Below are 15,717 nucleotides of genomic sequence, written 5' to 3'. Positions count from 1 at the left end.
AGTGCTTGGCAGAGGGTTCATCGAACCACAATCATACTATCTCTCTACTATTCCACTCCCGAACAGCGAGCGGGAAAAACGAACACCTAAACCTTTATGTTCGAGCTCTGATTTCTCTTATTTTATTTTGATGATCATTCCTACCTATGTAGGTTGGGCTCAACAAAATATTTTCGCATTCGGAAGAGAAAGTTGGTGACTGATATTTCGTAAAAAGGTCTCACCGCGACGAAAAACGTCTATGCTGTAATGACTTCCATCCCAACTCGTGTATCATATCTGCCACACTCTCTCCCCTATAACGCGATAATACAAAACGAGCTGCCCTTCTTTGCATCCTCTCGATGTCCTCCGTCAATCCCACCTGGTAAGGATCCCACACCGCGCAGCAATATTCTAACAGAGGACGAACGAGTGTAGTGTAAGCTGTCTCTTTAGTGGACTTGTTGCATCTTCTAAGTGTCCTGCCAATGAAACGCAACCTTTGGCTCGCCTTCCCGACAATATTATCTATGTGGTTCTTCCAACTGAAGTTGTTCGTAATTTTAACACCCAGGTACTTAGTTGAATTGACAGCCTTGAGAATTGTACTATTTATCGAGTAATCGAATTCCAACGGATTTCTTTTGGAACTCATGTGGATCATCTCACACTTTTCGTTATTTAGCGTCAACTGCCACCTGACACACCATACAGCAATCTTTTCTAAATCGCTTTGCAGCTGATACTGGTCTTCGGATGACCTTACTAGACGGTAAATTACAGCATCATCTGCGAACAGTCTAAGAGAACTGCTCAGATTGTCACCCAGGTCATTTATATAGATCAGGAATAGTAGAGGTCCTAGGACGCTTCCCTGGGGAACACCTGATATCACTTCAGTTTTACTCGATGATTTGCCGTCTATTACTACGAACTGCGACCTTCCTGACAGGAAATCACGAATCCAGTCGCACAACTGAGACGATACCCCATAGCTCCGCAGCTTGATTAGAAGTCGCTTGTGAGGAACGGTGTCAAAAGCTTTCCGGAAATCTAGAAATACGGAATCAACTTGAGATCCCCTGTCGATAGCGGCCATTACTTCGTGCGAATAAAGAGCTAGCTGCGATGCACAAGAGCGATGTTTTCTGAAGCCATGCTGATTACGTGTCAATAGATCGTTCTCTTCGAGGTGATTCATAATGTTTGAATACAGTATATGCTCCAAAACCCTACTGCAAACCGACGTCAATGATATAGGTCTGTAGTTAAATGGATTCCTCCTACTACCCTTCTTGAACACTGGTGCGACCTGCGCAATTTTCCAATCTGTAGGTACAGATCTATCGGTGAGCGAGCGGTTGTGTATTAGTGCTAAGTAGGGAGCTATAGTATCAGCGTAATCTGAAAGGAACCTAATCGGTATAGAATCTGGACCTGAAGACTTGCCTGTATCAAGCGATTTGAGTTGCTTCGCAACCCCTAAGGTATCTACTTCTAAGAAACTCATGCTAGCAGATGTTCGTGTTTCAAATTCTGGAATATTCCATTCGTCTTCCCTGGTGAAAGAATTTCGGAAAACTGCGTTCAATAACTCCGCTTTAGCGGCACAGTCGTCGATAACAGTACCATCGGCACTGCGCAGCGAAGGTATTGACTGCGTCTTGCCGCTTGTGTACTTTACATACGACCAGAATTTCTTCGGATTTTCTACCAAATTTCGAGACAATGTTTCGTTGTGGAACCTATTAAAGGCATCTCGCATCGAAGTACGTGCCAAATTTCGCGCGTCTGTAAATTTTAGCCCATCTTCAGGATTTCGCGTTCTTCTGAACTTCGCATGCTTTTTCCGTTGCCTCTGCAACAGCGTTCGGACCTTTTTTGTGTACCACGGGGGATCCGTTCCATCTCTTACCAATTTACGAGGTATGAATATCTCAATTGCTGTTGCTACTATATCTTTGAATTTGAGCCACATCTCGTCTACATTCGCATAGTCAGTTCGGAAGGAATGGAAATTGTCTTTTAGGAAGGCTTCTAGTGGCACTTTATCCGCTTTTTTAAATAAAATTATTTTGCGTTTGTTTCTGATGGATTTGGAAGAAATGGTATTGAGCCTAGCTACAATGACCTTGTGATCACTAATCCCTGTATCAGTCATGATGCTCTCTATCAGCTCTGGATTGTTTGTGGCCAAGAGGTCAAGTGTGTTTTCGCAACCATTTACAATTCGCGTGGGTTCGTGGACTAACTGCTCAAAATAATTTTCGGAGAATGCATTTAGGACAATCTCGGAAGACGTTTTCTGCCTACCACCGGTTTTGAACAAGTATTTTTGCCAACATACCGAGGGTAGGTTGAAGTCCCCACCAACGATAACCGTATGAGTGGGGTATTTATTTGTTACGAGACTCAAACTTTCTCTGAACTGTTCCGCAACTATATCATCGGAGTCTGGGGGGTCGGTAGAAGGAGCCAATTATTAACTTAATTCGGCTGTTAAGTATAACCTCCACCCACACCAATTCGCACGGAGTATCTACTTCGACTTCACTACAAGATAAACCACTACTGACAGACACAAACACTCCACCACCAATTCTGCCTAATCTATCTTTCCTGAACACCGTCTGAGACTTCGTAAAAATTTCTGCAGAACTTATTTCAGGCTTTAGCCAGCTTTCTGTACCTATAACGATATCAGCTTTTGTGCTTTCTATTAGCGGTTGAAGCTCAGGGACTTTTCCAGCGCAACTACAACAATTTACAACTATAATTCCGACTGTTCCTTGATCCAAGCACGTTCTGTAATTGCCAAGCACCCTTTGACATTGCAGCCATCCCGCACTTTCCCGAGGCCTTCTAACCTAAAAAACCGCCCAGTCCACACCACACAGCCTCCGCTACCCGTGTAGCCGCCAGCTGAGTGTAGTGAACTCCTGACCTATTCAGCGGAACCCGAAACCCCACCACCCTATGGCGCAAGTCAAGGAATCTGCAGCCAACACGGTCGCAAAACCGTCTGGGCCTCAGACACAGACCCTCCACCACGCTCTGCACCAAAGGTCCGCAGTCGGTTCTGTCAACGATGCTACAGATGGTGAGCTCTGCCTTCATCTCGTTAATAAGACCGGCAGCCTTCACCAAATCAGATAGCCGCTGGAATCCAGAGAGAATTTCCTCAGATCCAAAGCGACACACGTCATTAGTGCCGACATGTGCCACCACCTGCAGCTGGCTGCACCCTGTGCTCTTCATGGCATCCGGAAGGACCCTTTCCACATCAGGAATGACTCCTCCCGGAATGCACACGGAGTGCACACTGGATTTCTTCCCCTCCTTAGCCGCCGTATCCCTAAGGGGCCCCATTACGCGCCTAACATTGGAGCTCCCAACTACGCTATCCCAAACTTAGTCGTGAGGTATCAAAATATGTGTGTGTAAATTCCTAAGGGACCAAACTGTTGAGGTCATCGGTCCCTAGACTTACACACTACTAAACTACCTTATGCTAAAAACAACACACACATCCACGCGCGGGGCAGGACTCAAACCTCCGACGGGAGGGGCCGCGCAATCCGTTACATGACGCCTCTAACCGAGAGGCCACTCCGCACCGGCGAGGTATCAGTATGTTAGAATCAATCAGAATAACAACAATCTGAACTATATTTTTACCGGAGGAAAATATACTATTACTCAAGTAAACCTGGAGAAGGCGTCCACTATGACAAGTATATAACAGTTTCCACCCCGAGTCCGAGACAGTACAGCAGTCCTCCCAGTTTGACTTCAAGGTACCTTTATGTGAGTTGGTTGGTTTTGGCAACTTTACGTAACTCACACTCCTCCAAGAGATGTCAAGTATCCATATACATACATGAAAGGCCACGTTACATGCTCTAGGATCTTGGTAAGAGTTTTGTGAATACGTAAGTGCTCGTCCAGTAACGAGTAATGGAGTATCGGCGGAACCAAATCCTTTCGTAAATAAATCGTAATATTCTTGTCACCTGGCTTCTTACAACAGACATCATCTTTATTTAAGGCAGAGCTGGAAACCTTCTCTTCCTCCCCCCCCCCCCCCCCCCCCACTCTTTCCAAGTGAACTTTCTTTAATAGACATATTCACCCACTCCCTTCCTGCTTGTTCGTAAGGACGGCAAACATTTCTGACACGTCCGTCAAGTCTCCGGAAATACATGCAACCTGTTGGGGTTTCCCTCATCGTGCCCCCAGTTATCTTCTTCAAACATGCACCTTAATGTATCTGTGATCCGATTATCCGTACCTCTAATGTGCGGAAAAAGCGGAATTGTGGACATCACGCCACCCAGTCCTGCACGTTTCCCTGGGGCTGGCCGAAACCTAGTTGCGGGCCTTTTTGTCCGTTGATATGAAGTCACTGTATTCCAGGTGAAACCTAAACTTCTAAAAGACAAAAAGGACCGCCAGAGCCTCTCACTCATGTAATGGATACTGGCGTACGGCTGGCGCTACGCCACTCGTCACAGAAACGACAGGACGATGCTCAGCATGGTGTCACTGCAAGATATCAGCTGCTACTCCCGAATTAGAGGCATCCGTTTGGACCACAAAGGGACGCTGAAAGTCGAGAAGTGATGAAACCGGAGGATGTGTAGGGACGCCTTGGTGGCCTCAACGGATGCTTGTTGGGCTTCATTGCACTCAAAAGCTTGGCTCATCTTGTGTAAGGTGTTAGGAGTAGCCGCTACTTGTGCGAAAATAGGTACAACTTTGTGAAATAAACCTGATCACGTCTCTTTTGTTCTTTGGAGGGGGAAACTTCAACAAATCGTGAGTCCGCTCTTGGCCAACACTAACCTCATTAGCCGAAATTAATGTCCCAAAAAGGAAATTTATATATATATATATATATATATATATATATATATATATATATATATAAAGTCCAAAGTAATGCGTGACAGCTTAACAGTAAGCCAACCCCCCAAAAATGCTTAGAAAATGTATCATTGTAGACAACGACTTCATCTAAACAGATTTACTCTGACTTGAATGTAAGATCACCCAGCATATCGTCTAACAAGGAGATATCCCCAGAAGTGGGATCAGCTTTTGAAACCAGCTATACGCTGAAGTAGTGTAAGATCTCACGTATCCTTCCTGCAGCCCTTCTCTCTCGTGGGGCCTTGTTTACAAGTAATCGACAAAAAATAAATTATGAACTTGACGCTCAGTAAAGTTAAAAGATTTATCTGTTGTCTGGTGTAATGGGTAGAGTAAATGTCCACGTGCTTCTCAAGGAAGACGCGAGTTTAAGGCCAAAGGTTGGTGAATGCGTTTTTGTTCGCAACATCAGTGTAGGGACGAAAGGTGTGCTAGTGTCTTTAGTAAATTGCTTCCCCCATTTTTAGGCCCATGTGAGGTATTAAGCTTCTTGTGTCTAGTCAGTCTCCTTGTTCATGCTTTGGCTACCGTGAAGAAGTCAAGACTCCACATTACTCAGGTCGAGGAGGGTCATTAATCTCCTCCCATCCCATCCCCTTGACAAGGAAAGGGCGGAGGGGGTGACAAACGGTAATTCTGTGCTGAAGAGCAATGTCGGGTGTTTAATTTATTTATTTACTTGTAGCTCAACTGGGCTACCTCCAGTAACCTAACTCGGGGATGCATGTGTGTTCAACTCAATGTGCAAGGACAGACTGAGTCGGTTCACAGTACATCCACCAGACAGCGCTGTTGACCTCCACCGCCCCTTCCTGGACTTCTATGACGTCACACACTCCCTACCAACACCCCACCCCTGGAAATGGCGGGAAACGCGTAGTTGGGTTGGGTTGGGTTGTTACGGGAAGGAAACCAGTCTGCGAGGTCATGAGTCTCATCGGATTAGGGAAAGACGGGCAAGGAAGTCGGCCGTGCCCTTTCAAACGAACCATCTCGGCATTTGTTTGGAGAGATTTAGAGAAATCATGGAAAACCTAAATCCGAATGGTAGGACGCGGGACTGAACCGCCGTCCTCCCGAATACGAGCCCAGTGTGTTAGCCACTGCACCACCTCGCTCTGTGACACGGTTAGTCTCTGTCCAGTCGCAGGAGAGAAGTTTACGTTATAGTCCTTTATTTTGGGCGGGAGACTGAAGAAAATATCGGTCGTAATTAAGTAATTAATGATAAAGATCGGTCCTAATTACACATTTACATGCATAGTGCTACATAATGAGCAGCTAAAATCGCGATACAGCCCAAAAATGCAACTGGTATTATCCTGTCGGAAAAAAGAAATTCACATTACCACTCGAAACCATAATCCGATCCACGAACGATGGCGGATTTCGCTCGTCAAGGCGCAGATGGGGACTGTATTGTTGACGATTCCAAGCGACAGTTGCGGTACCCGCATGCACGTGTTTACTGCTTGAAGAAAGCGTGTATCCTAAAACTTATCTCCCTCGCTTGCTTAAACAGAAATGATCACTTACTTCCACAATCAGCAACGAAAATTCATAACAAATGGAATCTAAATTCACTAAACAACTTGCTACAATCACGTTCAATGCACACATTAGCTGCGGCATTCACAGCCGAGTGCTCAAAACACTGCTGAACGTTCACTGGCTGTCGGAGAATACGTGACGTAGGTGCCCGGAACAAGTCTGAACTCAACCGCCATCGTTCGTGACTCCAAGTATCCTAGCAGGTGGACTCAAAATATAAACTCTACATAGAGGATTCCGCCACCTACAAGTCGATATAAATCTCCCTCCCCCGTTGTGAATTTGCGAGAGACAGACTCGGTCTGAAACGATAACTGAAACAACCCCCTAAACTGGAACACACATGAAATTACAGAATGTAAAGAAACGAGAACCGCAGTGATGATACAAAATCCGACCACACACGCCTGCTACTGATAATAAAACCATGCTGCGCAAAGACTGCACACAATTTCATCTATAAATTACAGTCATATGCTGCAGCATATTAAAAAAAAAGTGAAATTTTTTTTTAAAGTACCGTGTGCCAGCGCAGCGAAGGTTGAAACTGCTAAACATGGCGCTTTATCGCGTATTTAATGCACAGTGTGGTGTGGTACGTTGTCACAGGCGCCATACGTACAGCATGCTGTACGTATGGCGCCTGTTGGCAACACTCTCATTCCATTTTAGCATGGTGGCGAGATGCAGTATTCGAAGCTTCTCCTCCGCAGTGAGTCATGTTTCGTGATTATTATTACCACAGTGGCGTTTTCTTCTTTTCCCCACCACGTCTGGCCGTGTGTTTGGACACACCACTTTGTTTTTATTCTTTCGTGGGTTTTCGGTTGTAGGACTGTGCTACGAGTTGCATCACCATTTGAAACACTTAGACTGAATGGAGGCTGCAACCGCTCAAAAGACTTGGCTATCGGCACCATATTATTGCCACGGATGGACAGGGGCCCACGGTTGCGCCGACACACACCGCACCAAGTGGCGGACGTGGTGGGCTGTGCGTGGGGGCTCGTTCCCACAGAGCATCGTGCAAGCAGCATCTCTTCCTGGGCCAGCTCCAAGTTATTGGTGAAAAGATGCATGCTGCTTGAGATCTGTGCGAGAAATGATGAGGCCACGTAGCCCTTTTATACATCGCAGTCATCAGCACTCTCTCCGGATCAAGGAGGTATTACCGCACATACATTCCCATGCGACATCTACTTATTTTGGTCTTCTCTACCTGCCGTTAGATTTTTGACATATAGTTTAGGACCACCCTGTATAAGACACAGATCATTTGAAATTTTTTCTTGAAGTTACATAACGCCAGTTTTTACAATTATTTAAGTGATAAATACTCTTTGTTGTTTGTATGCATTAAATAAAGCATGCACTATTTTACTTTTTATCACACAAAATCATATACTTTCATTGCACAGTTTGTATAAAATACACGTAAACGAACTGAAGTGTACGTTCTGAAAAATTATAGTACCCCTACAGCATGTAAATTTCCACATATAACTGAAGTCCAGGGTTTAAAGTTTCATATGAAAACTTCACTCGATACATACAAAAAGCAAATTTGCCAGCACGATACGTTTGAATTTAAATAAGTAAGTACTTTATTGGAGAAGCGTAAGAATCGTCGTCACGATTCTCCTGAAGTCCTTCGTTTGAATGATCCGCTTGTTCGTTAGCAGAATTGTGATCACCGGCTATTGCAAAACCATTTCTTTCGTCTATTTATTGACCTATATGACTGAGATATTCCTCTATCCATCGACTAACAAAGTCCTCAAACTTAGTAACTCTAAATCTGACATGTTCCGGCAAGCACATCTTGTTTGATACTGAAGAAAATTGATACGTGGTTCACGGTGCGCAGTGTAGGAAACTCCTACACATGTCAACAAATCAACAAATAAATAAAAAAGACGGCAATGCAACCGCCAATAAAGCATTGTATGTTTGGAGATTTAAGAAGGGTAGCTGAAAGTAAGTACGGGCGTTATATATTCTGCCAGACTTGACCTAGGACATCAAGTTCGAAAATTCTCGTGGAGTCTGAGGGACCGCAACTAGTGAGTTAAGGGCTAAACATGGAAGACGTATAAAAATTCTAATACTGTGATTCCTTAGCGAAAAGCTGCATAAATCAGAATTATTTCAGCAGGGATTAGGCTGGGCCTGGAGCTTTACATGGACGCACGTATCCTCAAACACAGAATCTCAGGCAATCACAGAATTACCGAAGATAATATTCGCCATTTTGAAGCCAAAGTCGAGACGTCGAAACTGATCTGTGCCTCCCAGGGCAAAGGAGGCAGGAACAATAATCATGGAAAAACTAAAACTCGCGAGAGACGCTTTTAACAAATGATTTTAGAGTTACAGAGAGTTCCTAACTCGGAAAACCAGAGGCAGCTCCCGAATAACATGCCGACAAAGTGCGCGCAAAAGCAGCGCAACATTCTCACCGCAGCACAGCGGCTCCACTAATACGGGACCTGGTAATTTCTGTTTCAAAGACCAATTTACCTCGCCACCAGATACAGACACCGAAAACCTAGATGAGGCGAGTTGACCAATCAGGAATACGAATTCTTTGGCGGTAAAAGGTATCCTTGAGCCAGGGAGGCTAAACACCTTTTTACAGCTTCTCAAAATTTTCCTTCACTTCAACATGTAAAATTTAAATGAACATATCATTGGCACGTGAATCTGAAAGAGCCAAACGCGAGAGAACTCGGTATAAAAACCAGTGCAGCTAACGTTCCGACGTCCCGCCTGAGTGACGCCTCGAGCCAGCTTTGAAATTTCAACCAGTTTTCTGGCCCCTGCCGCAAAGCTAAACCAAGAAAAACCACCTATTTTTACTAAGTTGCATGCATTTGTATTAAGGTTGGGTGATATATAATGCCTCCGAAATTTGTATATGAAAACTCTTAAGGCCCTTTAAATAAAACAAACGTCATTAACATTCTACATATTTATTCTTCAAGTCCACATATTTATTTCGCAACATAGTCACCCAGGTAATGAACACATTTTTCCGACTGAGAGATCAGATTGTCGATACCGTCACCGGAGAATGTTTAGACATTCCTGACGGAGCCACAACCTCACCTCTGCTTGCACCGCTTCATCACTATCAAAAGGAAGTTCTCGAAGGTGTCTATCACTATCATGGTGAAACAGAGGGTGCTCCACGTGTGGATGAGCTCATCGTATTCGAAACTCGATTACAGCATGCTCTTTCTCACGCACCGATAATGTTACGTAACACACCGTCTTGTTACAAACGAAAATTCGGGGCCCTCCACTGGTAGAAGGCTGTTAATATGTAGAAAAGAAGAATAAATATGTAGATTGTTTATAATTTGTCTATTTAAAAAGCTTTAACAGTTATCACACAAAATGTTGGTGGCTTAACTTTTAAGCACGCCTTCGTAATTACACCCACATTCATTTGAGCCAGTGGTGATTCATGTTTAGCATAGGTGATTACCGGTACATAATGTGCTGAAGGTCAAATTGAATAAAAACTAAAATAAAACATCTTCAGTTTTGGTTCCCAGTGTGTCTTCCTTCCATGGCATGGAGGAAGAAGAAAATGCAGGAGGGAGAAGATGCTTGGAAGAGTTTGATGTCTCCGCAAATTATAAAACCATAGAATTATATGAAACATGGATAGACTGCCCCTTTCAGCATGGAAAGGGAAAAACATTGTCTGGAAAGTCACAATGCTAATGAAACAGCGTATTTTCTGGTTCAACTTGAATGTTGTTGTGGTGGTCTTCAGACCAAAGCCTGGTGTGATGCAGATCCCAATGCTACTCTATCCTGTGCAAGCGTCTTCATCACCGAGTAACTACTGCAAACAACATCCTTCTGGATCTGCTTAGTGTATTCATCCCTTTGTCTCCCTCTATTATCCTCCATGCTTCCCTCCATTGCTGAACTGGTGATCCCTTGATGCCTCAGAACGTGTGCTGCCAATCGATCCCTTCTTCTAGTCACGTTCTGCCAAAAATTCCTCTTCTGCCCAATTCTGTTCAATACCTCCTCATTAGTTACGTGATCTACCCATCTAATCTTCAACATTCTTCTGTAGCACCACGTTTCACAAGCTTCTATTCTCTTCTTGTCCAAACTGTTTATGTCCATATTTCACATGCGTACATAACTACACTCCACACAAATACATCCAAGAAAGACTTCCTGACACTTAAATCTATACTCGATGTTAACAAATTTCTCTTCTTCAGAAACGCTTATATTCTCTCTACTTCGATCATCCTCAGTTATTTTGCTGCCCAAATAGAAAATCTCGTCTATTAATTTAAGTATCTCATTTCCTAATCGAATTCCCTCAGCATAACCTCATTTAGTTCGACTACCTTCCGTTATCCTCGTTTTGCTTTCGTTCATGTTCATCTAGCCTCCTTTCAAGACACTGTCCATTCCGTTCAACTGTTCTTCCAAGGCCTTTGCTGTCTCTGACTGAATTCCATGTCATCGGAAAACCTCAAGGTTTTTATTTCTTCTCCACGGATTTTAATTCCTACTCCAAATCTTTCTTTGGTTTCCCTTCCCTTTGGTTGAATAACATGGGGGTAGGCTACAACACTGTCTCACTCCGATCTCAACCATTGCTTCCCTTTCGTGCCCCTCAACTCTCATAACTGCCATCTGATTTTCGTAAAAATTGAAAATATCATTTCGCTCCCTGCATTTGACCACTGCCACCTTCAAAATTTGAAAGAGTGTATTCCAGCCAATATTGTCAAAAGCTTTCTCTAAGTCTACAAATAATGCAAACGTAGATTTGCCTTTCCTTAAACTGGCTTCTAAGATAATTCTTAGGATCAGTATTGTCTGGCGTATTCCTACTTTTGTATGGAATGCAAACTAATCATCACCAAGGTCGGCTTCTACCAGTTTTTCCATTCGTCTGTAAAGAATTCGCGTTAGTAGTGATTTATTAAATTGACAGTCATCAGCTGCTTTCTATGGAATTGGAATTATTATATTCTTTTTGTAGCGTGAGAGTAATGCGCCTGTCTCATACATCTTGCCCACCAGAAGGAAGAGTTAAGTTATGGCTGGCTCTCCCAAGGCTATCGATAGTTCTAACGGAATGTTGTCTACTCCAGGGACCTACTTAGGTCATTCAGCGCTCTGTCAAATTCTTTAAGCACTATCACATCTCCCATCTCACCTCATCTTCATCTACGTCTTCTTCCATTTCCTTAATATTGCCAGCAAGTACATCGCCCTTGTATAGACACTCTATATACTCCTTCCACCTTTTGGCTTTCCCTTCTTCTTTGCTTAGGACTGTTTTACCATCTGAGTTCTTGACATTCATACTGGCCTTTTTCCGAAAGGTCTCTTTAAGTTTCCTGTAGCCGGAATTTGTCTTACCCCTAGTGATATATGCTTCTAGATCCTTACATTTGTCCTCTAGCCATTCCCGCTTAGCCGTTTTGCACTTCCTGTCGATCTCATTTTTGAGACGTTTGTATTCCTTTCCGCCTCCTTCACTCACTGCATTTTTATATTTTCTCCTTTCATCAGTTATATTCAATATCCTTTGTGTTACTCAAGGATTTCTACGAGCCTTTGTCGTTTTACTTATTTGATCCTCTGCTGCCTCCACTATTTCATCTCTCAAACTTGTCCATCATTGTCCCTCGTTCTCTAATGCTCCCTCTGAAACTCGAATAGGTATTCTTATTGATGACCCTACTGTTGATGCTCCAAATAAAAAGTATAAAGTGTTGTACTGTACAGAGATCGTAATGCCACATCAAAGTTGGCAATGCGAATCGATACCACAGGCATTAGGTAGCTCTCGCTTCGATCCGCAATGACGTCAGGACGGCGTTCCAGAAGAGCACGCGTCGCTCTCGTGGTAGCAGCGCCCTCATGCTGAGGTCAATATAATGTTCATGACCTCAGCTGAAGGATTCAACGCCATAGTGTAGAACCAATGAGTTGTTAAGGGTCCTAATAAAGTGTACTTCCATAAATGTTGCATTTTGTACTGCAGGGGAACAACTTGTTGATCTGTGCCTCAAGTGATGCTTTCGATGTGAATGATAATTGTAAATTATCAAGGAATCCTGTTGCAGAGAACTGCCTGAAAGTGAAGTAAGTCCTCTGTGTCATCTCACCGAACAGTCAAAGAACCTACTGATGTATAAAGTATATCAGTATTGGGAGCCAGTTGCCAGTATTTTTAAGAGGCGCTGCTAATCTGCAAGTATTGTCGCATTTTAGAGCTATTTTCTGACGAAGTGACCTGTCCAATGACTTACTGTCAAACAGTTGACTTCTGGTTTACAAAATTGTGAGTTGCAATAACTTAACTTCAATTCACATTATTTTATCCTTCACCAACGCACAAATGTTGTATCAATAAAGAAGTGAAGTAGTGCTAATAATTAGTCGCAGAGCCAAGTTGAATCTCAACGGCAGTGGCCGCTAGGAGAAAAGAAACTGGATGTGACAATTTTTAAAAACATACAATTACCCTATGAATTTAGTCATGATCGTTCATATGACGTGGATATTTACAGTGGCTGTTTGAGTCAACATCTTATTTGACACACTTAAAGAAACATTGGCCTGTTATTGCGTTTTTATGTGAACATTATTCCAGATTTTCATTTATATCAGAAAGCCTATTTTGGTAACCTATAGGAATAGAACACAAGTCGATATATTTGATGTTAATCCAACAGAGACGGAAAATAACCAAGATCCACAATCACTGTTGCCAGTAACCTAACAGCAGCATAGCGTTAAAAGATAAAATGGTTGTGATGTCTCAAAAAAACTGTTCTTTCATAACCGATGTATAAGGCCACATACTCTGGGTGTAAGATCGACATCCGTATGCTATGCAAAGATCTCCTTGTCGCTCCCTTCTTCCACTGGAGTATCGAGTTTCTGAAGCTGTTCCAAGTACATTATCCGTTCCTCTCCTTTCCTTTGCGTGTTGCTTGTTTCAGGCAGCCGGCGAACGAAGAGGCTGTATGTCTCTTCTTCCTCATTTTCCCCTCGAGAATGTGTTGTCACAATTCGGTGGCTACCATGTATGCGATTGGCATCACTATATGGTAATGTGTAGAGAAGGCGTCATGAGGCATCCGTGTGGGTGTCTTTCCTTTCCTCTGCGACGCAGCGTGACTGATGTGTTGCTTGATGTCGCTCTGCAGGAGCTCTGCAGCTACATCCAACCAAATAATGCAGTGTACATTACTCACCGTCCACAGGTGAGGTGTACGTGGGATCGCCTTTATTGGTCTCATCTCCTGATAAGATGAGTGAGTCATATGGTGCAGTGGCTAAAACTGTGTTCTTGTGTTCTGGAGGATTACTTGATTTGCCTAAATCTATCTCCGCTTTTTTTTTTTTGCCAAAACAGAGAAGCGATTTCTTCTTTTTCTTTATAACCTCCGTGGACCTTATCTCAGTATCATATCCTCAATCATTAAATAATCTGTCCTTTATTTCTGTACGGGGAACATATGTCTTGGTATTTATGATCGTAACTGATTGGTCAGCCGAGAACGGGACAAGGGTACAACGGAATCTATTTGTTACAGATGGCACTTACCACGTGGAATAAATGGACTACATTTCACTGATTAGGTTGTTCACACTCCATGACACCAGGAAACTGTGTGGGCATATTCTGATGCTTACACAACCCCAAGGTGAAATTTAATACCTGATATAGGAGGCTTGTGTATGCCACATTTAACAAGAGCATTACAGACAGACGACACACACACACACACACACACACACACACACACACACACACACACACGTAACAGTAACGAATCATGAACGTCCACAGAAAGACTGCAAAGACATTTCAAGATGCAAATTAAGTGCTTCATACCAATACACATTTACTGCAGAACATGTTTATAGGATGTGTTTTCCCGTTTTAATAGTACTATCACCTCAGAGGACATGTGACACATTTTTCAAACACCCATTTCTCGGGCATTTTTCAAATACCCACTTCTCGGGCATCTAGCTGCATCAAGTGGTTAAAATTACGCGAGCTTTCGACCAAGCTCTCCTCGGCCATTGTCAAGTGGTATGACTGCCAGTGGCCGCTGGTACGCCCTTATAGGCCTATATAATAGCTGCCGCCTATGACGCCACTGTTTTTCGCCGCATCACTATATAAGGGTATATGTTGATTCGGCGTTCATCGTAACCTCTTTAATTTCGCGATAGCTGGATTCCAAGCAGAGCTGAACTGTAGGTCGCCATCTCTGTTAAGAGGATTATCGATGATTTTATTTCGATGACTTCCAGAAACCATTAGCGCGAGCGACGAAAGGGTTTTCGTCAAATTTGCCCCCCTTCTAACCGCAAGTCTCTAGAGGAACGGAAGATTCCAAATGATTGGAAAGGAGCACAGGTAGTCCCAGTCTTCAAGAAGGGTAGTCGAGCAGATGCGCAAAACTATAGACCTATATCTCCGACGTCGATCTGTTGTAGAATTTTAGAACATGTTTTTTGCTCGAGTATCATGCCGCTTTTGGAAACCCAGAATCTGCTCTGTAGGAATCAACATGGATTCTGGAAACAGCGATCGTGTGAGACCCAACTCGCTTTATTTGTTCATGAGACCCAGAAATTATTAGATACAGGCTCCCAGGTAGATGCTATTTTCCTAGACTTCCGGAAGGCGTTATACAGTTCCGCACAGTCGCCTGATAAACAAAGTAAGAGCCTACGGAATATCATACCAGCTGTGTGGCTGGATTGAAGAGTTTTTAGCAAACAGAACACAGCATGTTGTTATCAATGGAGAGACGTCTACAGACGTTAAAGTAACCTCTGGCGTGCCACAGGGGAGTGTTATGGGACCATTGCTTTTCACAATATATATAAATGACCTAGTAGATAGTGTCGGAAGTTCCATGCGGCTTTTCGCGGATGATGCTGTAGTATACAGACAAGTTTCAGCATTAGAAAATTGTAGCGAAATGCAGGAAGATCTGCAGCGGATAGGCACTTGGTGTAGGGAGTGGCAACTGACCCTTAACATAGACAAATGTAATGTATTGCGAATACATAGAAAGAAGGATCCTTTATTGTATGATTATATGATAGCGGAACAAACACTGGTAGCAGTTACTTCTGTTAAATATCTGGGAGTATGCGTGCGGAACGATTTGAAATGGAATGATCATATAAAATTAATTGTTGGTAAGGCGGGTACCAGGTTGAGAT

The sequence above is a fragment of the Schistocerca gregaria genome, chromosome 1 (assembly GCF_023897955.1).
Source record: "Schistocerca gregaria isolate iqSchGreg1 chromosome 1, iqSchGreg1.2, whole genome shotgun sequence".
Taxonomy (NCBI): domain Eukaryota; kingdom Metazoa; phylum Arthropoda; class Insecta; order Orthoptera; family Acrididae; genus Schistocerca; species Schistocerca gregaria.
Note: the sequence above shows the minus strand (reverse complement) of the source record.